The 23793-nt window shown below is 48.3% G+C and overlaps 1 long non-coding RNA gene across 1 annotated transcript; it reads left to right on the top strand.

Annotated features, from left to right (window-relative positions):
• The first annotated feature begins 259 nt into the window (after positions 1 to 259).
• Positions 260 to 2537, top strand: LOC129036957 (uncharacterized). Its single transcript, XR_008502698.1, has 3 exons — positions 260 to 334; positions 1163 to 1391; positions 1756 to 2537. It is a non-coding gene; the product is annotated as an uncharacterized LOC129036957 (long non-coding RNA).
• The last annotated feature ends 21256 nt before the right edge of the window (positions 2538 to 23793 follow it).

Genomic DNA, 23793 nt, shown 5'->3' with positions numbered 1-23793 from the left:
CAGATGCTGAGACATCTCCAGCTAAGAGCTGAGCTCAGCCCCCACCCGCCCCCTCCACCCCCAGCCGCAGCCACCAGCAGAAGGAAAACAGCCCCGCGCGGCTGAGTACAAGCAGGGCTGCCTTTCTCCACCGTGTCCGCCATTCTGGTCTCGTGCCGCAGAAGGCATTGCTAGATGATTGCTGTCATGGCTCATACTAACAATAAATAGGTCCTCCCGGGGACCCACCACCCAAACCCCTTGTGCCGGGAAGAGCGGCAGGCCCTTTCCATATTGCGCTTCATTCTCCCCTCCTGGCGTGCCTCAAGGAACGACCACTGTCCCCAAGTTACAGGTGAGGAAGCCGAGGCTCTGAAACATGACTGCGCCAAGTGGCCAGAATCTCGAGCAGCCTCACTGCCTCCTGCCCCAGCCCCTGGAGGCCTCGGGTCCTCCTTTACAGGAATGCCCCCCACCCCCAGCCCAGTTCATTCTAACAGCCTCCGAGCTCCCCCTTCTCCATCCCTCCCGGCGGTCTGAGCCCTGCTTTCCCAGTGTGGAAGGGGAACTGGGTGGGGTAAGGCAGCTCTGTTTTCTCACGAAAAAGTCCTCGAGGGCGGAGGCCCTTGAGGAAGAAGGAAAGGCTGTGGGGATTGACGGGCCCCTGGAGGACTGTCTTGGGGTGTGGGTGTCTGCAAGTCCAGAGGCACATCCTGCCCCCTCTCAGGGTCCCCTGGTGTGGGGTCTGGAAGTGAGTGGCTGGTGCAGGCTGTGGTCTTCCTGCTAAGCCACTGGGGCTACTGGGGCCATAGCCTCCAGAGCCTGCTTACAACTGGTCTACTCAGCCTCCAGTCCAAGCCGCTGAGCACAGATCTCAGGGCCCTGCACGTTCTGGGCCGTGCCTCCTGACATCTGAGATGAGAACGAGCCCTCCGGGAGGCCCCATATGATGTGCCCCTGTAACCTGCATTGTCTGGAGGCAGTAGAGCCAGCGGTTGGTGACCAGGAGTGGAAATCTGAACAGTGTCTCCTGTGTGTCCCTGGGCAACTTGCTCAACCTCACTGATCTCTGAAAATGGGCACGATAATAGGAGCTGGGTGGTTGAGAGTACACCAAAGGACCACACTTGCCTTTTGTGGCCCACGCTGGTCCTTCTGCCTGGAATTATTTTCCACTTGTCAGGTGCTTCTTCACCCCAAGAAGGCTCAATCAAGTGTGTTCTTCTCTGGGAAGCTGCAGACATCTGACCCCAGGCCACAGGGCCATACCCAGTCTGGCTCCCACAGCCCTCCCAGGCTGTCTGGTGTCAGTGCAGTGTTGTGGATGGGAACACACTTCTACCATGTTGAGCTGCTCTGAGGTTTAAATACGTTACTGCTAATTGGGATCTTGGAACAACTCCTGGTGCATAGTGAGTCCTCAGGAAAATGTGATGTCTCTTTACTCTCTTAGCAACTTTTGTCCTGGGTGAAAGTTGTCTGCCCTCCTCACCGACCTGCAGGCTCTTCTAGGGCAGGATGGGGCTTGGTTCCTGTCTGCATCTGGTGAATACCCTGACACACATTAGGTATCCTTACTCAAGGGAAGAGGGGCTTGCCTTTGGGACGGGGATGATGAAACTCAGCAGCCTTTGCAGGGTTTGTGATTTAGCCTGTGTCATTTTTGTGTGTCGGCGTAACTCTGGCTTGGCTTAGCTCTGTCAAACTCTAGGGGATAAGAAGAGCAGAGCATGAACCTCAAAACACACCCCAACCCCAAATTATTTCTGTTTCCAGGACACACACAGGACAGACTGGAATAAATTCTGGTGGTTTATCACAGGAAGGCTGGCTTCAGCTCAGGAGAGTGAGCGTGCACGCATACACAGCCAGCTGATTTATTGTGACCCGAGCCAAGCACGGAACAGAGCGAGGCCGTTTATCTACTTGGTTAGAGGAGACGTCGAGAGAGAAGTCAGAGGTTAAGCTAAATAGTTCAGCGCCTTTGGTAACTCCTGGGGCGTCTCCTCTCCGTGGCTTGTGTTCCCAGGGAATACTGTCATGAGCTCCACAGGGAAGACTGGACTCCTTCTTGGGGAGACAGTCCTGGCCCCAGGGAGCAGCGTGGCCAAGGATATTCTCAGCCTCTTGGGGTTGCCAAAAGGGAGCAGAAGCAGGAGGAGGGAGGCGGGGAGCTGGGAGGAACACCCCATCGTGGAAGACCTGCTGCCAATGCGGGGCTGCAGTCCCAGTCTCTCCCGCCACCAGACCCTGATCAGGAGACATCACAGAGAGGCTCCCTTCTCCTGCCTTCATTCAGGGCTCTGCTCAAACAGCCCATTTGCAATAGGACTTCCTGCAGCGTCCTAGTTAAATACCCCCCCACCCATGCCCCCGTCGCACTCTATCCCTTCCCCTGCTTTATTTTTCTTCATGGTGCTCAGCACCCTGACATATCTATGTCTGTATTTGTTTACTTATTGTTGGGTCTGTTTTTGAATGAACTGCTATGTCTCTGGTGTAAAGTCCAACGTGTGGCAGATAGATTGTAGGTGCTCAATAAATATCTATTCAGTGAATGACAAATTGTTGCTAATAGTTTATGACTGCTGAATGTGTGCCTAGATAAGCTTTGTAGATCTCCCTGTACATAACACCTCAACAGTACTATGCTGTACATACTGTCCTTAGGCTCAGAGAGGTGAAGTGGCTTGCCCATGGCCACACAGCTGGAACCAGATTCAAACCCACCTGGCATCAGGGCCTGAGCTCTCAGCCACTCTCCCAAGAGAGGACATGGCCACGGACTTGTTTAGAGAAGGATTAGTCACGCCCCAGCCCAAGGCATCCTAGGAAAAGGCACCCTTGATCTGAAAAGAAATACTTTTTGCCTTCTCCCTGCCTTCATTCAGGGCTCTGATTCATTGCAATAAGGCAAAAAAGAAAATTTTTTTCTAACGGTGAGATGACTTGGATGATTAAAGAGGAAGCTAAATATCCTAAATATCAAAAGCAAATTCCAGCCAGGCGCAGTAGCTCACACCTGTAATCCAGCACTTTGGGAGGCTGAGCAGGTGGATCACAAAGTCAGGAGATCGAGACCAGCCTGAAACCCCGTCTCTACTAAAAATACAAAAATTAGCTGGGCGTGGTGGCACATGCCTGTAGTCCCAGCTACTCGGGACGCTGAGGCAGGAAAATCCGGGAGGCAGAGGTTGCAGTGAGCCGAGATCGCACCACTGCACTCCAGCCTGGCGATAGAGCGTGACCATCTCAAAAAAAAAAAAAAAAAAAAAAAAAGAAAGAAAGAAAGAAAGCAGATTCCACCTAGAATGGAATTACCACTGTTTATTGAAAACCGCCGTGTGCCAGGCATCGGCCAAGAGCTTCCCGTCCATGGCCCTGTTTAATCTTCCTGATAACCCCCAGCAGCACATTCTGTTATTATTACCATTGTAATAATAGCATGGCAGAGGAAGGCTTAGCTGTTTTTCTAGGGTCGCTGTATTAGTCAGGGTTCTCTAGAGGGACAGAACTAGTGGAATAGATATACATATAAAGGGGAGTTTATTAGGTATTAACTCACGTGATCACAAGGTCCCACAATAGGCCATCTGCAGGCTAAGAGCCAGTCCGAGTTCCAAAACTGAAGAACTTGGAGTCCGGTGTTCGAGGGCAGGAAGCATCCAGCATGGGGGAAAGATGTAGGCTGGGAGGCTAGGCCAGTCTCTCTTTTCACATTTTTTTGCCTGCTTATATTCTAGCCACACCGGCAGCTGATTAGATGGTGCCCACCCAGATTAAGGGTGGGTCTGCTTTTCCCAGCCCACTGACTCCAATGTTAGTCTCCTTCGGCAACACCCTCACAGACACACCGAGGATCAATACTTTGTATTCTTCAATCCAGTCAAGTTGACACTCAGTATTAATCATCACAGCCGGTAAGTTAGTGAGCAGCCCGTCTCATTCCAGAGCCTGGGTCGTCTCCTCTTTAACCTGCTGCTTCAATGCCTCATTCTATTAGACATAAAGTTGTAAGCTCCCAAATTGTACCATGCATTTGGCAAGGGGAGAGTCGGGGTCTGGCTTATCTTTTTATTCTCAGTGCAACGCTGGCTATAGGTGGGTGCTCAGTGAGGGTTTGCCCACTGGCTGGATGAATGAATGGAGGAGGGATGTGAGTGAAAATGGGAGTGGTTTTCAACTTAATCTAAAGACATTGTCTCTAGAACACTGAGTCCTAGACCCCTAGAACACTCTCAAGAACACTGCCTCAGAAGCCCACATGCGGCTCGTTAAGTGTTCAGATTCCTGGACTCCATGGCAGCCTCTGATCAGAAGACCTGAAGCCTAGAAAACTGCATTGCCAGAAGATTCTGATGTTCACCGAAGTTCGAGACCTGCAGCCCAAAGCTCGGCTCAAATATCCCCACTGAACTGGGGCCCCTTTCACACGGAGCCCTTGGATGCTGCCGACTGGCATCTGCCGGCTGCGTAAACGAAGGCCGGCTGGAGGCGGTCCAGGGAAAAGTGAGAGAGATTACCAAGGGTGAGGAAGATGACTTATTAGGAAAGATGGAAGGAACCGACGGGCAGCGTTTGCATGAGGAAAAACAGGAGCCACGCATAAATCTTGAGGGCCAGCTGGCAGCCGATGAGGGAGAGGCATTATACATCCTTGTGCACAGGCATTACAGGGCCTAATGGGGGCAGGGATTATACGTGAGAAACTCGAACTCTGTGCCAGGGCGACATTTATAACGGGCGACTTAAGCCGCTAGCCCATTATGATTTTGCAACAAGATTCATCAACTCTGGGCCTGGAAGACCATTACAGAACATCTCATCCATTTGTATTCAAGCTTTTAAAAGGTTGTTAGAAGCAACAGATTTCTTTGTTCAAATGAAATTTTTTACGTGATCCAAACATATAAGACAAATGAAAATGAAAATGCTCAGTCCACCACTCTCCCGGGGCATCTCCACAGAATTCCAGGGCCCCAAGGGACCCAGTGTGAGAGCCACTGATCCTCACTGGTGGATCCTTATTTTGGTCCTCATTTTGCATAAGGAGAAACTGAGTCTCCAAATAGAGATAGGACTTGCCCCAAGGCACACAGTGAGTTGGTAGCATTACCAGGAGCAGCCTGGGCTGCTGAGGGCTCAGGGTGGACAGATAAGTCTCCTGTCTTGGATGAGGGGCCCAGGCAAATTGCGGAAACAACAGCAGTAAAAACAGCGAACACACACAGAGCGCTTTCTCTGTGTTGGGCTCTGTTTTCAGTCCTTGATTTGCATGATGTGGCTTCGTCCTCACTACAGCCCTGTGGTGATTCCTGTTTTTAGGGTGAGGAAACAAAGCACAGAGAGGTTGGACACTGTAAATGAGGTCACACAACTAAAAGAAGTAGAGAGGGAACTGGAAACAAGACCGAGGGGCTCCAGAACACATCCTGTCCCTACCCCGCCAGACTGCTACCTCCAAGAGCACAGAGGTTCTAAGCTGGAGTTGCTCCTGCCTGCATCACATCATCCTCCCCAGAGAAGCCAGACTGTTGCTTTTAAAACACAAATCTGGCTGGGCGCGGTGGCTCACGCCTGTAATCCCAGCATTTTGGGAGGCCGAGGCCGGTGGATCACCTGAGTGAGTTCAGGAGTTCGAGACCAGCCTGGCCAACATGGTGAAACCCTGTCTCTACTAAAAATACAGAAAATTAGCCAGGTGTGGTGGTGTGCACCTGTAATCCCAACTATTCAGGAGGCTGAGGCAGGAGAATCACTTGAACCCAGAAGGTGGAGGTTGTAGTCAGCCAAGATCGTGCCCTTGTACTCCAGCCTGGGCAACAAGAGCAAAACTCCATCTCAAAAATAAAAAAAAAAAAATAAAACCACAAATCTGATATGGAGCCCCTCTTCTGCTCAAGCACCTTCAGTGGCTCCCCATTGCCCCTTAAGATACCCCTCCAGCCTCATGTCAATGTACTGCCCCAGTCCTTTCTGGATTCCAGCCACACCAGCCTTCCTGGTTGTTTCCAGCCTCCCCGCCTTTGTATATATACAGCAGTGGTCTCCACATTTTGTTGACAAGCACCACATTCATAGAATTATTTTCAGCACACCCCCAATACTGGTACACTTTTTATCTTCAAAAGTATCTACCTGTACTTCTGTGCTAACATATTGCATACATTTAAAGTATACTTCAATAGTTGAAATGAATGAAAGGCAAGATACAAAATAGACATATAAAGCAAATGAAAATGAAAATGCTCAGTCCACCACTCCCCCTGGGGCATCTCCACAGAATTCCAGGGTCCCAAGGAACCCAGTGTGAGAACCACTGATCCTCATTGGTGGATCCTCATTTTGATCCTTTTATTGAATGTTTATCAAGATTTTTAAAAATTTAGTGATTTCTTCCTGTACCCCAGGGAATTACCTTGCACATTCCCTGGGGTGCCCATGGTCACATTTGAGGCTCCTGGTCTATGCTGTCTCTAGGCTGGGGCACCTGTCTGAAGCCACTGCTTCCAACCTTGGTAACCATCATTCTTCCTTCAGATCCGGGCAGTCACCTCACTTCTTCCAAGAAGCTTCCTCTGCTGCAGGGCACCCTGAGTATCTTCCAGCCCTGGTCTCTCTCGTAATCATTTAATGGAGTCTTTTAAATCAATTGTTGCATCTGTCCCCCTGTCCAGACTGTGTGTGCCCTCCAGAAGGACGAGGCTGGGGGCGGTTTTATGTGTGACCCAGCACCCATCAATCAGGAGCTAACATCATTTGTTGACTGATTAGGCGACTAGCATAGGGCTTGGTACCTCATGGGTGATCTAAACTCTAGTCCAGTGGTTTTCACACTTCAACAGGCAGCAGAATCACCAGGGGTTCCTTACAACACAGACTGCCAAGTCCCACCCCAGGGTTTCTGATTCAGTAGGTGTTATGTGCTGAATTGCATCCCCCCCAGAAAAATTTGCATGTTGAAGCCCTAACCTCCAGTACCTCAGAATGTGATTGTATTTGGACGTGGGGCCTTTAAAGAAGTAAATGAGGTAAAATGAAGACTGGGGTGGGCCCTAATCCAATATGACTGGTGTTCTTATAAGAAGAGGAGGTCAGGACACAGTGAGCCACAAGACACAGAAGGATGACCACCTGAGACACAGCAGGAAGGTGGCCATCTGCAGGCCAAGCAGAGAGGCCTCAGAAGAAACCAACCCGGGCTGGGTGCGGTGGCTCACGTCTGTAATCCCAGCACTCTGGAAGGCCAAGATGGGTGGATCATGAGGTCAGGATATTGAGACCATCCTGACCAATATGGTGAAACCTCGTCTCCACTAAAATACAAACAAAAATTAGCCGGGCATGGTGGCACACGCCTGTAGTCCCAGCTACTCAGGAGGCCGAGGCAGGGGAATCACTTGAACCCGGAAGGTGGAGGTTGTAGTGAGCCAAGATCATGCCACTACACTCCAGCCTAGTGACGGAGCAAGATTCTGTCTCAAAAAAAAGAAAAGAAAGAAAGAAAGAAACCAACCTGGGCAGCACCTTGGTCTCATACTTTTAACCTCCAGAACAAAGAGAAAAGAAGTCTCTGTTGTTTAAGCCACCCAAACTACAGGATTTTGTTATGGCAGCCCTAGCAAATTATTACAGTGGGTCTGGCATGGGGGCTGGAGTTGTGCATTTCTGACAAGCATGTGGATGACACTGATGCCGCTGGTGCAGGGACCACGCTCTGAGAACCACTGCTGTGGCCCCTGAGTGATGGGGAAGAAGGGGCTGAAGAATGAGGGAAGCCTGGAGGGGTAGAGGGGAAGGTTGCTGGCCAAGAATGCTGCCCTGGCATTTTCTGGGCTCCAGGGAGCAAGCTCTCCCCAGCGGGAGTGAACCCTGGTATCGGCCGAGGTGTTCCGAGCTGTTACTCACTCTCCCTGCTCTTGGCTGGGGACCCTGGGAAGGAAGGGCTGGGAGTGGGGGGGTCTCCCCAGATATCACATCTCCCTGCTGGGGACTCTGGGGCCCAGTCACAGGGAAGTCAGCTTGCCCAGTCTCTTCTCAAAGAGCAAGGCAGTGCCGGGCAGGCAGAGGCGGGAGGAAGCCGGCAGGTTGATGGAATCCTCAGCTCATGCCGAGAAGATGTAATTTTTTCTCCCAAAGCCCTGAGTGAGTCTACTCATAGGGTCTACTCATAGGGTCTACTCATGGGGTGTTATCTTGGTAGGCTTAACAGTCAGTCAAGGAAAAGACTCTCACCCAACTGTCCATGACAATCAGATTCTGCCCCAATGGGAGGGGGAGAACCAAAGCCAGCACCACTTATGTTGGTTGGATTCCCCTAGATCTTGGATGCACGGTTGAAATCCTTTCCCACCGAGGAAGCCCCTCTCCAGTCCAGCGCATGAGGCCATGCCCTCCATGTTTTTCAGTTCACAGAGCTTATCCGGTCTCCCACCCCAGATGACACAAGCCAGGACTGTTTTGGTTGCAAGTGGCAGAAGCCCAACTCCAGCTAGCGTTAGCCCAAATGGGCCTTTATTTGCTCCCAGGACTGAAAAGGCCAAGGGCAGAGCTGGCCTCAGGGGCTCTACCGTGTTGTCGGGAAGGGCCTCTCTGCATGTGGCTCTGCTGTCTGTGGGGCTCTAGTCTCAGGAGGCCCTCCGCACAGGGGCAAGATGGCTGGCAGCAGCACCCGAGACCCCACTGTGCCAGCTCAGCCACCCCAGCAGATAGAGCCCTCTGCCCCAGCCTCCAGAGGGGCTCCGAGTGGCCAAGCCTGGGTCGTGGAGCAGAGGAAGGTGCTTCCCCAAAGGGAGGAGAGGCCAATGGGCAGAAACATAAAGACACACTCTCCAGGGACTTAATCGGGCTTCCTGGCCCGCTCCTGTTTGCCATGTGACCTTGGACCAGTCACTTCCCATACTGAACCTCAATTTCTTAATTAGCAAAATGGGGTGACCTCCCGCCTGTGAGGAATGCTTGAGAGCATTCAATGAGTTAAGGTGCATGAATTGCCTCGCACGGCACCCGGCATGCAGGGGGCACCAGGCCTCTGCCCCACTCCCCGCCGTGTGCACCCATACCCAGGCAGGGATGCTCCCAGCATGCGGACGAGCTTCTCCTTAAACAGCGATTTAATTACACCCTTTCCTCCTCACAGGCATCTCTGCCTGTGAACTGTTCCAGCTGCCGTCTCTCCTAGCACTCTCCTGAGACCATGAAGCTCTAAGTGGAAGCCCCTAGAGACAGGTGATGGCAATAACTATTCATTCAACACACGTTCCCCAGCCCCATTAGGAGCTCAGAAGTGTCCTGGGCACTGTCGACACAGCTGAGAACAAGGCTGACCCGGGCCCTGCCCTCATGGGGTTTGCGCTCACCCACAGATGTGCCCCTCGCTGTGTCGGCCTGTGTGCAGGCCATCTCCGTCCTCCTAGCAAACATGAAGTTAACGTTATCTCATTGGCTCCTTTGAGTTTCCTTGTGCTCATTTCACAGAGGAGGAAACTGACGCTCAGGGGGGCAAAATCCCCTCATGTAAGTTGATCATTCAGCAAGTGAGAGGCAGAAATAAGACACTTCACTACTTCACCCTTCCTTCCTAGACAAAGCCTGAGTCAGCCTCCACGCAGAACTCAGTGAAGGTTAATTACAGTGACAGCTCCTGTAAAAATCAAACAGGCCATCTCCCAGGAAGCTACAAGAGAGGAAAAAAAAAATCCTTGTGCAAAGTCAATGCAGGGTCTGGGAAGAGCTGTGTTGAGTCCATACATGGAAATCCACATCCACCAAGATGGGCCGCCCCAGAAGCAGGCGAGAAGCCCCCAGCAGGCACCTAGTATCGGCAGGAACCAAGCAATTCAAACTGCGACCAAGAAGCTGAGAGCAGACAGGCCGTGTTGAAACAACTGGCCGAGCTGCCATCAGGCCCAAAGCTGCCCTTTGGGAAAGTCCTGGGGTCCAGGGGAAGGCCACGCAGTCCCTAACCCAGCCCACCAGCAGCCACCAGCCTGGTCCATAAGGAGGCCTGGACAAGATCATCCCACAGCTCCAATCCCTGCGTAGTTTTACAAGAACTAAAGAGCTAACTGGCTAGTCCAAAGCAGAGACTAGCAGTCAGCAGTGACTTTGTAACCCAACAGAGCATTCCTGGCTGTAGGACTTGGGGCAATTGATTTCCTCTCTGAGACTCAGTGTTCTCGTCTGTAAAGTGGGGATGCCTAATACCTGCCTTAGAGAGTAAGGAATAAATGAGGCAACGGTGCAATCACTCTACACATGTTATACCACACAATCCATGCAATTAGGGGTTGAAATTCTCAGCTGCACACAAAGAAACTGAGGCTCAGGCAGGTGAGTCCCTTGCATAGTCACAGAGCTGGTCAATGGCAGATACAGGTTTGGAACCCCGATCTGTCTGAGTCCACAGCCCAGCTCTGCCCACCTCACCCAACACACAGCAGGTCCTCGCTATGTGCCAGGTGCTTTCTCTGCATACTTCCATTCTGGCGGTTTCCAGTTTAATCCTGCATATGTCCCGCTGGGGTATTAGTTCTGAAAGTGTTGGCTGTGTTTGCTTCCTGGTATGCCGTGGAAGACTTGGGAATTCAAATATACTTGTGAAATCCAAACAGATGCATTTATTAATGGCCCACAATCAGGCAGAGCCTATTCGCTGAACAAACAGACAATACAAGGCCTTCCTCCAGGCACAGAAGAAACAAAAGGTTCTTTCTAGCTGTCAGAGGCTGGGTGGCAGCTCAGCTCTTGGAGGAGATGACAGGCATCCTCGGTGGATAGCCGTGGCTCATGCATCTGTACAAGACACAGGATCTGGATAGCGAAGTTTTCATCGTCCTTCCCACTCACCACACTCTCTCTGAAGCTACTCACGCATGCTGCTGGCTTACCCTGCTCAGGTGTGAGGGCATCAGAGGGCCGGTGTGTGCAGCAGCCTGACAGCTGGCAAGGCCTAGAGAGTGAGGGTACCAGGGGACAAAGAAGAGAAGGGCTGGAGGACCAACTCCCTTTCCCAAATATAGTACAAGCGGCTCCATAGAACCAAGCCCTTCATCTCTTGCAGGTAAGGGACTGCATGTTAAGTGCCAGGAGGAAAGCAGAGATGGAGCTGACCTGGGCCCAGCTTTCGAGGAGCACAAGGCTGATGTGCTGCCTCAGTTTCCCCTGAGTGATCAATTTTTGGGATGCCTAAGGCAAAAGTTACAGAAATATCAGGCCTTCAGCAAGTTCAAGGTTTTTTGGCCACGCAACTTCTCTTTTCCTCCTGGTGGTTCCTGACAAACACTCCAAGCCTGGCTCCCTTTGCAGGGGGTATCACGCTGCCGACACAGTTTGGAAATAACGGCATTCACCTTCCCAGGCTGCAGGGGGAGGAATTTAAGCGGCCAGTCTCCAGCTTAACCCTTGAAGGTTCCCTGGTGTCCCTGCAGACCTGGATTCAAATCCCAGCTCTGCCCCTTCCTCCCTGATGACTGTGGGCAGTTCACGTAGTTCACGTCGCATTGCTGAGCCTCCATGTCTGCACCTGTAGCATGGGGATTGTGATAACAGTGCCTCGAAGGCTTGGTGGGTACAGACGACATAATGTGCAAAGGACCTGGAGCAGGGCAGTCATCAGATGAACGCAGCTCTTTAGGACCACTGCCCAAAGCCCATCCTCAGTGAAAAGCGCACCTTTGTCTCAGGCAGACAGCGAGAACTTGGATTGAAGACCCCCACATTTATGTCGCTATCCTGGACCTCGCCCCAGAAATGGACTCGTGTATTTGATGATCTCCTGGACTCACACTTGATACGCACAAGGTTGATTTCTTGATTTTGTGCCCCCCCCCCAACTTGCCCCTCTTTTACCCCTCCCCACCTCAGGAAATGGTGCCTGCTCTGCCAGTTACTCTGGCCAAAAATCTTGAGACCATCTTTGATTTTCCTTGGCCACCCTGTGTCTAATTCTCCTCGGCTCTACCTTCAACATGGAGCCAGAATCCAGCTACTTGCCACCACCTTTTCACACCTGCCGTGCTGCCCAAGCCCCCTTGCCTTTCTGGGGGATGGTTGAAAAGCCTCCCGACTGGTCTTTCTGCTTCTTCCCAAGACTACTTTTAGTTCTCTGCAGAGGAGCTGCAGGGATCTGTATTAGTTTCTTGTGGCTGCTATAACAAATTAACACAAACTTGATGGTCTAAAACAACACACATTTATTCTCTTACAGCTCTGGAGGCTCAAAGTCCAAAAGCAGATTCACTGAATAAGGTCAAGACATCAGCAGTGTTGGTTTCTTCCAGTGGCTCTAGAGAGAATCTGGTCCTTGCTCTGTCTAGCTTCTGGAGACCACCTGCCTCAGCTCGCATCTCTCTACGTCTTGCTTCTGCCATCACCTCCCTTCCTCCTCTGGACCAGCATCTCCTTTGCTTCCCTCTAATAAGGACACCTGTGGTTACGTCAGTGGGTAATCTCCCCATCACAGGGACTTTGACCTTTATCACGTCTGCAAAGTTCTTTTAGCCATATTCACAGTCTGGAGATTGGCTGTAGACGTCTTAGGGGTGCATTTTTCAGCCTACTTAAAATGTACGTTGGGTCCTGTCTCTCCTCTGCTCATCCCCCACCCGAGAAGCCCTCCATCTCAGAGTAAAAGCTAGAACCTTACAACAGCCCTCAAAGCCCTCTGCAATCTGAATCCCACGCCTCTCTGACTTCAAATCCTGCCCCCCTGCCCTTGCTCACTCTGCTCGGGTCATGCCAGCCTCTTTGCTGTGCCTCATCTGTGCCAGATACACTCCTGCCACAGGAGCGGCAGTCCTCTCTGCCCAGAATGCACTTCCCCCCAGTGCCCTTGTGGCTCAGTGCCTCTATCACTCCAGCCTCTACTCAAGTGACATCATCGCAGTGAGGACTTCCTAGGCCTCTCTGTAAAAAATAAAGCCTCCTGTAGCCCCATCCCTCTCTGTCCCCCCATTCTGCTTTACTTTTATTTTTAATCGTCGTCACCCTCTGAGATAGGTTTATTGGCTATTTGCCTCCCTACTAGGTTGTAAGTTTTTCAGGAGCAGTAATTTTTTTCATTGCTGTATTCCCAGTGCTGAAATCAGTGCCTGACGTGTAGTAGGTATGCCAATAAATACTTGTAGATGGATGCATCTGTGTAACCCAAACTCTCAAGCTCTGAAAGGATTGAACTCTAGCCATTGTATACTGTGTTGATCCCAAAACTCCCCCAGCACGTTGGCTGGAAGATCTCAATCCGAAGGTGAAAATGCAGTCGGCAATAGGATTTGGAATGTTACCACCCCTATCTTGCTCCACCGCTGGTTCCTGGATGAGCTCAATCCCAGACCAGGCGTAGAGCTAACAACTGTGTTAGCTCTACGTCCTGGCCGCATGTGCCAGGACTAGTCTATGCCCTGCATGTGAATTAACTCATTTAATCCTCAGCACAGCTCTGGAAGGCAGGCGCTATTGTGGTCATCCTCATGTTACAGATGATGAAAATTGAAGCGGGGACAGTTCCGCTGTGGGCTAAGGGCACATGATGCTGTGTTTTTCCCAGGGGCAGGCTCAAGCCTGGTCCCTCCCTGAATTCCCACCAAGAAGCCCAGGCAAGGGCAGAGGGTGGGTGTTTAGAACCTCAGAACAGCCGAGAGGAAAGGAACTTGCAGGTCCATCGAGCCCAACCACCCCTCCCAGGCACCAGGCTGCCCTGTAAATGCTCAGGAGCCCCAGGTCAGGTAGGAAAGGTTGAGAGGCTGGGCCCTGAGGCACTGGTCTCCAAGGGGTGTTCGGGCAGCCCTGGGGATGTGATGAGATGGGGACAGGAGAGCACAGACCTCCTCTCAGGCAGGGACTGGAAGGGTTGGGAAGAATCCTTCTACAAACTCCTCTGGTTGGAGGTTAGACCCCATCTAGCCTAGGTCCTCAAGATGAGAGCCTCTGTAACCACAGAGAGGCTTTCTGAAGGGACCAGGGACAGCAGGTGAACAATGGGGCTTTGTTTTGTGGCTGGGTGTCCAAGTGGGAGCTGGAGCCCAAATGCCAACCGCAAAACAGGAGAGGCTATGGCAGCCACCAGAAGGGCCCTGCCTTCCACGACACAGGGAACACAGTCTGCTCAATATGTTGAATGGATATTTAAAGAGTTTGGGTTGGAAGGCATGACAATTCTTCTCCTGCCCAGACATCTGCGTGCTAACCCTGAATTCACAGTGGGCTCAGTCGCCCCATCAGGCAGTTGGCATCCTCTTCAGAGCCTCCTGGCGTTGCCAAGGACAATGCTATGGGTGTCAAGTAGGTTCCATCTGTCTGCATCTGGTGGGCAGCCAGCTGCACTAATAAAACTTCTCAGCCCCTGCCTGACCTGTAAGAATCTGAGCCAGATCAGTGTGACAAGGTCTCAGCTGATTTTGGTGGCTTTGGGAGGGTAATGGGTAAATGGCTTTGTGGGGATAGTGAGTAAATTTGATGAAAATATGATGAATGACTGAATGAATGAATGATATGTACCCAAGAAGAGCATCACATACCAGACCCAAATAGTACCTATTCTCCCTGATATACTCCACTCTGTAGCTAAGACCTTCTGACATATGACCTCAAAGGTTAGTTTGCCTCTAGCTCAAAGCCTCCACCTCAATTAGAGGTAATCTCCTTGTTCATGATGATAATAACATCTATTTTTCATAACCCACCTTCCAAACCCTGTACCAAGCATTTACTAGCCAGTATTCTAAGTCATGTCAACAGCCTTCTGTTGTGGGTATTGCTAATCTTACTTCACAGATAAGGAAGCCGACATAAAGAGAGGGAAAGCCCAAGGACACGCAGCTTTGAAGTGACAGACCCAGGAGATGAGTGAACCTGGTCCTTCTAGCTCAAGACATTGCACTGTTCACCACTCTGCTCAGGCACTGCAAACCAGAGGCCTGGCCACAGCTTGCCCATGAACTCATGTGCTTATTTATCTGGCTGGTAATTGTTCACACATGCATGCTGTGTGCACGTGTGCAGACACCTACACACACACACCCCTCAGGAGCATAAGCTCCATGCTAATGAGAACTTCGCATGTCTTGTTGCTGGCACATGACTCAAATACGTGCTTGTTACTGACTGAATGCCTATGCCCCTCCCCCAAACTCATGCTGAAGCCTTAACACCCATGGTGAGTGTATTTGGAGACAGGGCCTTTAGTAAGTAGGTAAGGTTGAATGAGGTCACGAGGGTGGGGTCCTGATCCAATAGGATTAGTGTCTTCAACAGCGGAGACACCAGAGAGCTCACTGCCCTCCCTCCATGCAGGCACAGAGAAGAGTCCAAGTGAGGACATAGCCAGACAGTGGCCGTCTGCAAGCCGGGAAGGGAGCCCTCACCAGAACCCAGCCCAGACCTTGACCTGAGACTTCCAGCCTTCAGAACTGTGAAAAAATACATTTCTGTTGTTTGAGCCACCCAGTCTGTGGTAATTGGTGGTGACAGCCGGAGCTGACTAATACAGTGCTCAATACATTTTTGTTGTGCTGCACAGATCTAGTTTGGTGCACACTATTTTTAAAAAGAGAATTTTTGTAGCTAGAAAAGAAGAGTTATAATGTTCCAACCCAAAGAAAAGATCAATGTTGGAGATGATGGCTATCCTTAATACCCTGATGTGATCATTACATATGGTATGAGTGTATCAAAATATTACATGAACCCCCAAAATATGCACAACTATTATACACCAATAAAGAAATTTTTAAGAGGATTTTGAAGGTTCCAACAGCCCTTCCTCCTCAGCATCCCTCATTCTTCTGCCCTGAGTTTGCAGGGGCTCTGGGTTTGTGGGGACCCTGGGTTTGCAGGGGCCCTGGGTTTGTAGCTGTGCTCTGAGCTGGACTCAAGCTTCAGTATCAGGCCAGGTCCGAGTCAGGGTTCAATCCATGTGCATTTTTGGGTAGGTTGAGAGAAACAGGTGGTCCCTGTCACTCCCCCCAAGTCTCCTCCCAAGGTGGGAGCACCCAGGCGTGTATGTTGGGGACAGCTCTCTGCTGGGCCTGGGAGGCTTTCCCTACCTTGCAGCTGCTGGCAGCTCCCGGCCTTCAGCTCACTCCGCAGGGACAGGGTCTCGCAACCCCCACATGGCCTGTGGGGAGAGGTTCTCTGAGGACCTGCTCGCTGCATGGTGGCCCTGGTAAAGGGCCCAGCTCCGGCAGCACCCCTGGTCCTCAGAAACAGCAAGGTACGGGGAAGACGCTGAACACTTCACCAGCCCCTAAAGGCCCACCCAGCGTGCAGCCTGGAGAGTGAGGAAATCCAAGAGGGTAACTAGAGTGGCTGCAATGCCCAGGGGAGAGACCCGTCCCTCCGCCACCTGGCCCTTGGAGTCCAGCTGCCACTCACCATCCCACTGCAAAGCACAGGTGCGCAGCAGCGGGCCTGCCAGGGCGCCAGCAGGATGGTGGCCTCTCCAGCTGGGGTGGGGGATGTGGGGGTGCAGAGAATGGAGTTCTGCCTCAGCATGGTCACCAGCACGCCTGAGTCAGGAAGCTGTTGATTTGCCTGGGTGAGCCTTGTTTTTCCCTTGGAGAGATGGTCCGAGATGAGGGATGGTGGAGGGACAAATATTGACCAGGCACCTACTAGGTGCTGGGTGTTCATTCCTGTGTTAATCATCACAGCTGGTACTGATTGCGCTCTCGCAGGGCCAGGCACTGCATACATTACCAGTGCCATACATTATTTCACTTAACCCTCACAAAATGGCTACGAGTAGGTATTACTAACCCTTGTTCCATGAATGAGGAAAGTGAGACTCAGAGAAGTAATATGGCGGCCCCAAGATCACACAGCTGATGAAACACAGGTTTGGGATCCAGCCAGGGCTGGATCCAGCCAGGGCTCCCAAACACTGTTCCATATTGTCCAATGGACAACAATAAATAAGCTCTCAAATTTCTGGAGTGCTTCCATGTGTCAGGAAATCTTTTGAGCATTTTGCATTCGTTAACCGATTTAATTCTCCCCATAGCCCTTTAGAGTAGGTACTTCTATTATCACCATTTTATAGATGAGGCAACTGGGCTACAAAGAGATTAAGTGACTTGTCCAAGGTCATACAGCAGCTAATGAATTGTCACAGCAGGATTTTAAGCCGGCGGTCTGGCCCCAGGGCACTAAAACTACAAGGCAACACTGGCTCTCAGCTCAGCTCCTGTGATCCCCCCACTGAGCCCCAAATTGTATAGAGTTAAGTTCTCCGTCCAAGGTCACCCAGAGGGCTAAGAGCAAAGCTGGGATTTGAATCCAACCATTTCTTGCTGTATTCTTACCACAGTAATAATTATCGTTCCCATTCAATGGGCGCTTACTACCTGTCAGGCTTTTAACCAAGAGTGTTACATGTATCCTCACAATGAAGTTTCACAGCCACCTCGGGAAGGAGAGATTGTCTCAGCCAGGATAGGCACAGCTATGCTGTCATAACCAATAATTTTAATTTTAATAGCTTCAAATTTTAAAGCTTGCATTTATTTGCTTATTTACTTTTTTGCTGACGATACATATTTTACCTAAGGGGCTTCACTCAGAGGCCCAGATTGAGGCCCCATTTATGTGCAGATTTACCAGAACACACAAAGGGAAGCTTCAATTCAAGCTGTTAAATGTTCCCCCTGGAAGTGACACATGTCACTTTTGCTCACAGCTAGTCATGTGGCCCCACTTAATCACAGGGAGGCCAGCACGTGTAATCCTATCATGTATACAGGAGGCAGAGAGCCCCATGAGCAGACTACCCCAATATTATCCCCGCTCTATGGAAGGGGAAAGCCAGGCTCCCAGCTGATAAGTAACAGAGCCCAGAGCCAAACCAGACGAGAGCCCGTTGTCTTCCGACCACACATAGCCTCTGAGACACAAAGCAGACCCATGATAAAAACACATTTAGCCTGTAGTTTACAATGAGTGTTCCCACTCATTATCTCATTTAACTCACTCGGCCCTGGTGCGGGGGACAGAAGAATCTTCCTCAGTTTGCGGCCGAGGAAACGGAAGTTCAGAGAAAGGCAGTCACTGGATTAAAGCCAGGCAGATTTTGAAGGGTGGGGCAAGGATGAGAACCTGGTTCTCCTGACTACAGCCTCTTGGTTGAGGTAGCCCTCCTGCCCTCCCAGTTCAGGACAAAGAAGAGAAACTTAGACTACTTCTTTTCTCCCCTCCCAAGGTGAGAATTGAAAAGAACAGAGCTGGCATTTTTATACTAAGAAAAGGTGGAGAGACAAGCCAGGCACAGACCAAGGTCAAGGAGCCTGATCATGTCTCAAAGGTCCCCACTCATGGCCAGGAACTTCCGAGAATCCAACCTTCATAAGCTCATCAACAAACCTTTGCGGCCCCAGCATCTTATCCAGTCTTCACAACAGGCAGGTGCCACAGACATAACCATTTGGCCCATTTTATAGATGAGGAAACTGAGGCTTAGAACTTAACAGAGAGCCTGACACAGAAGACTCATCATAATTTTGTGAGCAGAGGGCCAGCTGGGTCAGAGGGGCTGAGAGCTTAGCTCATGGGCACCCAGTTCATGAGGACAGGAATTGGTCTCAGCTCTGGCCAGTTTGCTCAGACTCTAGGTTTACTGAATGAGGTGAGGGGCGGGAGGGGGCAAAAATCCCAACTCTGCTACCCTCTAGCTGTGTCCTTGAGCAAGTGACTTCTCACCTCAAGTTTCTCACCTGCAAAATAGAGGTAAAAAGAGATTCCACAGGGTTGTCATGGGGATTAGTTAATAGCTGAGAAGCGCAGCCTGGCGCAGAGGAAGTGCTCCCTGAAGGTCAATTCTTTTTGCTCTTGTGGTTATCAAGTTTCCAGTTTGAAAAGGAAAACACTTCAAACATCAAAGAATAACGTGTATAAACCAATAGTGATGACAATCTACGGGCCAGAAACAACAGACAGGAAATATAAGAAGATCAATTGGCTGACAATTATGAGCAAACAGGGTAAGAATGTCTCTCCGAGTCTCTCTGTCTTTTTAAAATTAATTGGTTAATTAATTTTTAAGTTGACAGATAAAAAATGTATATACTTATAGTGTACAACATGATGTCTTGATATATGTATACATTATTCTCCAAATCTTTTAAAGCACACACAATTATAAATGTATGTCTTAGTCCCTTTGGGCTGCTGTAACAAAATATCGTAGACTGGGTGGTTTATAAACAACAGAAATTTATTTCTCTCAGTTGTGGAGGCTAGGAAATCCAAAATTAAGGTGAATTGGATTCTGGTCCTTCCATTTCCCCGCTGTGTGACTGGGGCCTAGTTATTCAGCCTCTCTGAGCCTCCATCCCGTCACTTGTAAAATGGGAAAAAAATCACCCCCTCTAAGATTATCATTAGAGAATCATTAGTTTTCAGAAGTAGGATTGCAGGTTAGCAGGCAGTCACAATTTAAGGCTCTTGGTATCTATTGCCAAAATGTTTGAATTGGAGTGCAGCTCTTCACCAACCCCAGCAACACTGCCACTGCTAGAGTCTGAAGGTTTCTGTTTTATGAGATTCAGTGTTTTATGAGGGTTCGTATTTCATAGATGGCTGTCTCTTCCCTGTGTCATCACATGGCAGAAGGGGCAAGGGAGCTCTCTAGGGCTTCTTTTACAGGGACACTAATCCTATTCATGAGGGCTCCACCCTCATCATCTAATCACCTCCCAAAGGCCCCACCTCCAAATACCATCATCTTAGGGGGTTACGAGTTCAACGTATGAGTTTTGGGGGACACGAACCTTCAGACTATAGCAGTGGCAGTGTTGCTGGGGTTGGTGAAGAGTTGCACTCCAATTCAAACATTTTGGCAATAGATACCAAGAACCTTAAATTGTGACTGCCTGCTAACCTGCAATTCCACTTCTGAAAACTAACGATTCTCTAATGTAATCTTAGAGGGGGTGATTTTTTTCCCATTTTACAAGTGATGGGATGGAGGCTCAGAGATGCCAAATAACTAGCCCATAGTCACACAGCTGGGAAATGGAAGGACCAAAATCCAACCCATGTCTGACTGCAAAGCCGTGCTCTCCACAGCTACACTTTATGATAACAGTCCTGCAAATATAAGGATATAGAGAAATATAAGGGTTCAACATCCTGATTTGCAGTGCCACAGTTGCTCTGTGGAAAATTCCGAAGTATCCATGAAAAAGCAACTTGAACTAACAGGTGAATTTAGCAAAGTCACAGCATACAAAGTCAATACATAAAAATCAATTTAACTTCTATACTCCAAAATTGAATGATTGGAATTTGAAAAATGTTTTAAAGTTCAATTTGCAAAGTATCAAAAACACATGAAATACTTAGAGATAAATCTAATAAAATATGTGCAAGATCTACATACTGAAAACTATCTAACTATAAATCACTGAGAGGTATCAAAGAAGACCTAAACAGAGAAATATACTGTGTTCATGGATTGGAAGACTCAATATACTTGAGATGTCAGTTCTCCTTGAATTGATCCAAAAATTCAATACAATAGCATTTAAAATCCAAATTGGCCTTTTTTGATAGAAATTGATAAATTAAGATTCATATAAAAAGGCCAAGGAACTAGAACAGCCAAAACAATTTTGAAAAAGAAGAACAAAATTGGAGGACTGTGTTACTTGATTTTAGGACTTCTTATAAAGCTGCAGTAATCAAGATAACGTGGGACTAGCAAAAGGATGAACCCATAGATCAGTGGAACAGATTAGAATCCAGAAGCAGATCCACAGATATATGGCCAATTGTTTTTTCTGTTGTTTTGTTTTGTTTTTCGAGATGGAGTCTGCTCTGTCACCCAGGCTGGAGTGCAGTGGCATGATCTCGGCTCACTGCAACCTCTGCCTCCCAGGTTCAAGCAATTCTCCTGCCTCAGCCTCCTGAGTATCTGGGACTACAGGCACATGCCATCACGCCTGGCTAATTTTTGTATTTTTAGTAGAGACAGAGTTTCACCATGTTGGCCAGGCATGTCTCATACTCCTGACCTCAGATGATCCACCTGCCTCAGCCTCCCAAAGTGCTGAGATTATAGATGTAAGCCACCATGCTCGGCTAGCCAATTGATTTTTGACAAAGGTCCAAAGGCAATTCAATGGAGAAAGAATAGTCTTTTCAGCAAATGATGTTGAAACAGCTACACATACAAATGCAAAAAAAAAAAGTACCTTATCCCCATCTCATACTATATATTAAAAAACACTTGAAATTAATCATAGACCTAAATATATAAAACCTAAAACTCTAAAACTTCTTGAAGAAAACACAGGACAACAATCTTTGTGACTTTGGGTTAAGCAAAGATTTCTTAGGGCACAAAAAGCATAAACTAGAAAAGAAAAAAATTGATAAATAGGACTTTATCAAATTTTTAAATTTTGCTCTTCAAAAGATGTTATTAAGGTGCCTGTAATCCCAGCACTCTGGGAGGCCAAGGCTGATGGACCACTTGAGCCCAGGAGTTCTAGACCCGCCTGAGCAACCTGGTGAAACCCCGTTTCTACAAAAAATTAGCCGGGTGTAGTGGTGAGTGCCTTAGTTCCAACTACTCAGGAGGCTGAGGTGGGAGAATTGCGGGACCCCAGGAAATCAAGGCTGCAGTGAGCCTGGGTGATGGAGTGAGACCTGGTCTCAAAAAAAAGAAGAAAAAAAAAAAATCTGAAAACCCCCAAAAAACAAAAAACACATTATTAAGGGAACAAAAAGACAAGTCACAGGCTGGAGAAAATATTTGCAAAATACAGATTTGATAAAAGACTTGTATCCCAAATATATAAAGTGCTCTCACAGTTCAGTAATAAGAAAATAAACAATCCAATTTTTAAAATTGGCAAAGGAGTTGAACACATAACTTCATCAAAAAAGAGATGTAGATAAGAACATGAAAAATGCCTGACATCATTAATATTAGGTAAATGCACATTAAAACCACAATGAGATTACACTACATACTATTAGAATGGCTAAAAAATTCTTTAAATGCTGACAATGCTAAGTGTTGGTGAGGATGTGGAGCAACTGGAACTCTCATTACGTGGCTGGTACAGCCATTTTGAAAGCAGTTTGGCAGTGTCTTTCCAAGTTTAGTATCCACTTACCCATATGACCCAGCTATGCCACTCCTAGAAAAGAAAATCTGTTCACACAAAGACCCACATGCAAATATAGTAGCTTAATCCATCATTGCTAAAACTAGAAACAACCCAAAAATCCACAATTTGACTTATATCCACACAATGGAATACTGCTCAGCCATAATGGAAATAATTTAATACACAGAAACAACATGGATGGATCTCAAAGGTATTATGCAAGTGAAAGAAAGAAGCCAGGCACAGGACAGGCACAGTGGCTCATGCCTGAAATCCCAGCACTTTAGGAGACCAAGGCAGGTGGATCACTTGAGGCCAGGAGTTTGAGACCAGCCTGGGCAACATGGAGAAAACCCATCTCTACTAAAAATACAAAGATTAGCCAGGTGTGGTGGCACACGTCTGTAATTCCAACTACTGAGGTGGTTGAGGCACGAGAATTGTTTGAACTCATGAGGCAGAGGTTGCAGTGAGCCGAGATCACACCACTGCACTCCAGCCTGGGTGACACGGCGAGACTCTGTCTCAAAAAATAATAATTTTTAAAAAAGAAAAGAAAGAAGCAAGACACAAAAGGCTACATTTAATGTGATTCCATTTATTCAACTTTCTGGAAAAGGCAAAGCTGTAGAAATCAGGTCAGCGATTGCCAGGTGCCGGGACTGGGGAAGGGATAAACTGCAAAGGGGCATAAAGGAACTTTCTATGGCGATGGAAATACTCTATATCTTGATCATAGTGGCAGATACACAACTGTATACGTTTGTGAAACTCATAAAATGGTACAATTAAAAAGTGTGAATTTTATTTTACATAAATCATCCCTCAGTAAAACTGAAAAAACAATAAATGAGGTTGGCCAAACAAAACATTGATTTGACAACAAAAATTTATTGAATATCTCCTATGTGCCATCAACAAAATGGATAAGGGCCCTCCTCTCATAGAGCTTCTGTCCCTCTGTAATGTGTGTATGCATGAGTCTCAGTCAGTACATTTATTGATTTCACGGGTTGAAGTCCCTCTAACTTGTCTGCTTTTGTTTGCTCTCTGGCATTTTTAAATAGTTGTTTTAAAATTTCATCCACAGTTGATCATTGTCTGTCAGAGGATTAGTCTGATACAATCTATTCCACTAAGACTAGAACTACGACTGGGGTAAGATGAGGACATTGATGCTGAGAAAACTGTGATGACTTCGGAGATGTCACAAATAACCCCAACAATAAGCATATATGATTCCAGAATAATTTTAATATTCAGCTATTCTAGTATTTCATAACATGCCTGCAATCCTGATTACATATAGTGTTGTTAGGAAATGGAAGATGATCAGTGTGTTCCACGTGTTAATAAATACGTATGTATGCATTTATTTATTTATTCTTTCACTCAACAAACATGAGCTGGGACACAGCCAGTGCAAAATGACAATTTAGAGCTCCTTGTTCAAAGATCATGAAAAAAGCGCTGTTAAAATTTCTTCTTTCTTCCATGGTCTTTCTCTTGACTTCCAATGAAGCTATTCATTTGCTATTTGATGTTCTAAGTAAAGACAAAATAAAATTTTTTATTACTGGCATGAATTTACTGTTCAGCTTTATATTTAAAAGAGCGAGCATTTAATGCATTATCAAAATCACTGAAATTACAGTTTGTATTATGTGGCTCAACCCTATGGGAGTGCCTGAAGTGGCCACAAGAG

The sequence above is a fragment of the Pongo pygmaeus genome, chromosome 4, assembly GCF_028885625.2.
Source record: "Pongo pygmaeus isolate AG05252 chromosome 4, NHGRI_mPonPyg2-v2.0_pri, whole genome shotgun sequence".
Taxonomy (NCBI): Eukaryota; Metazoa; Chordata; class Mammalia; order Primates; family Hominidae; genus Pongo; species Pongo pygmaeus.
This window is presented reverse-complemented; position numbering and strand designations above follow the sequence as displayed.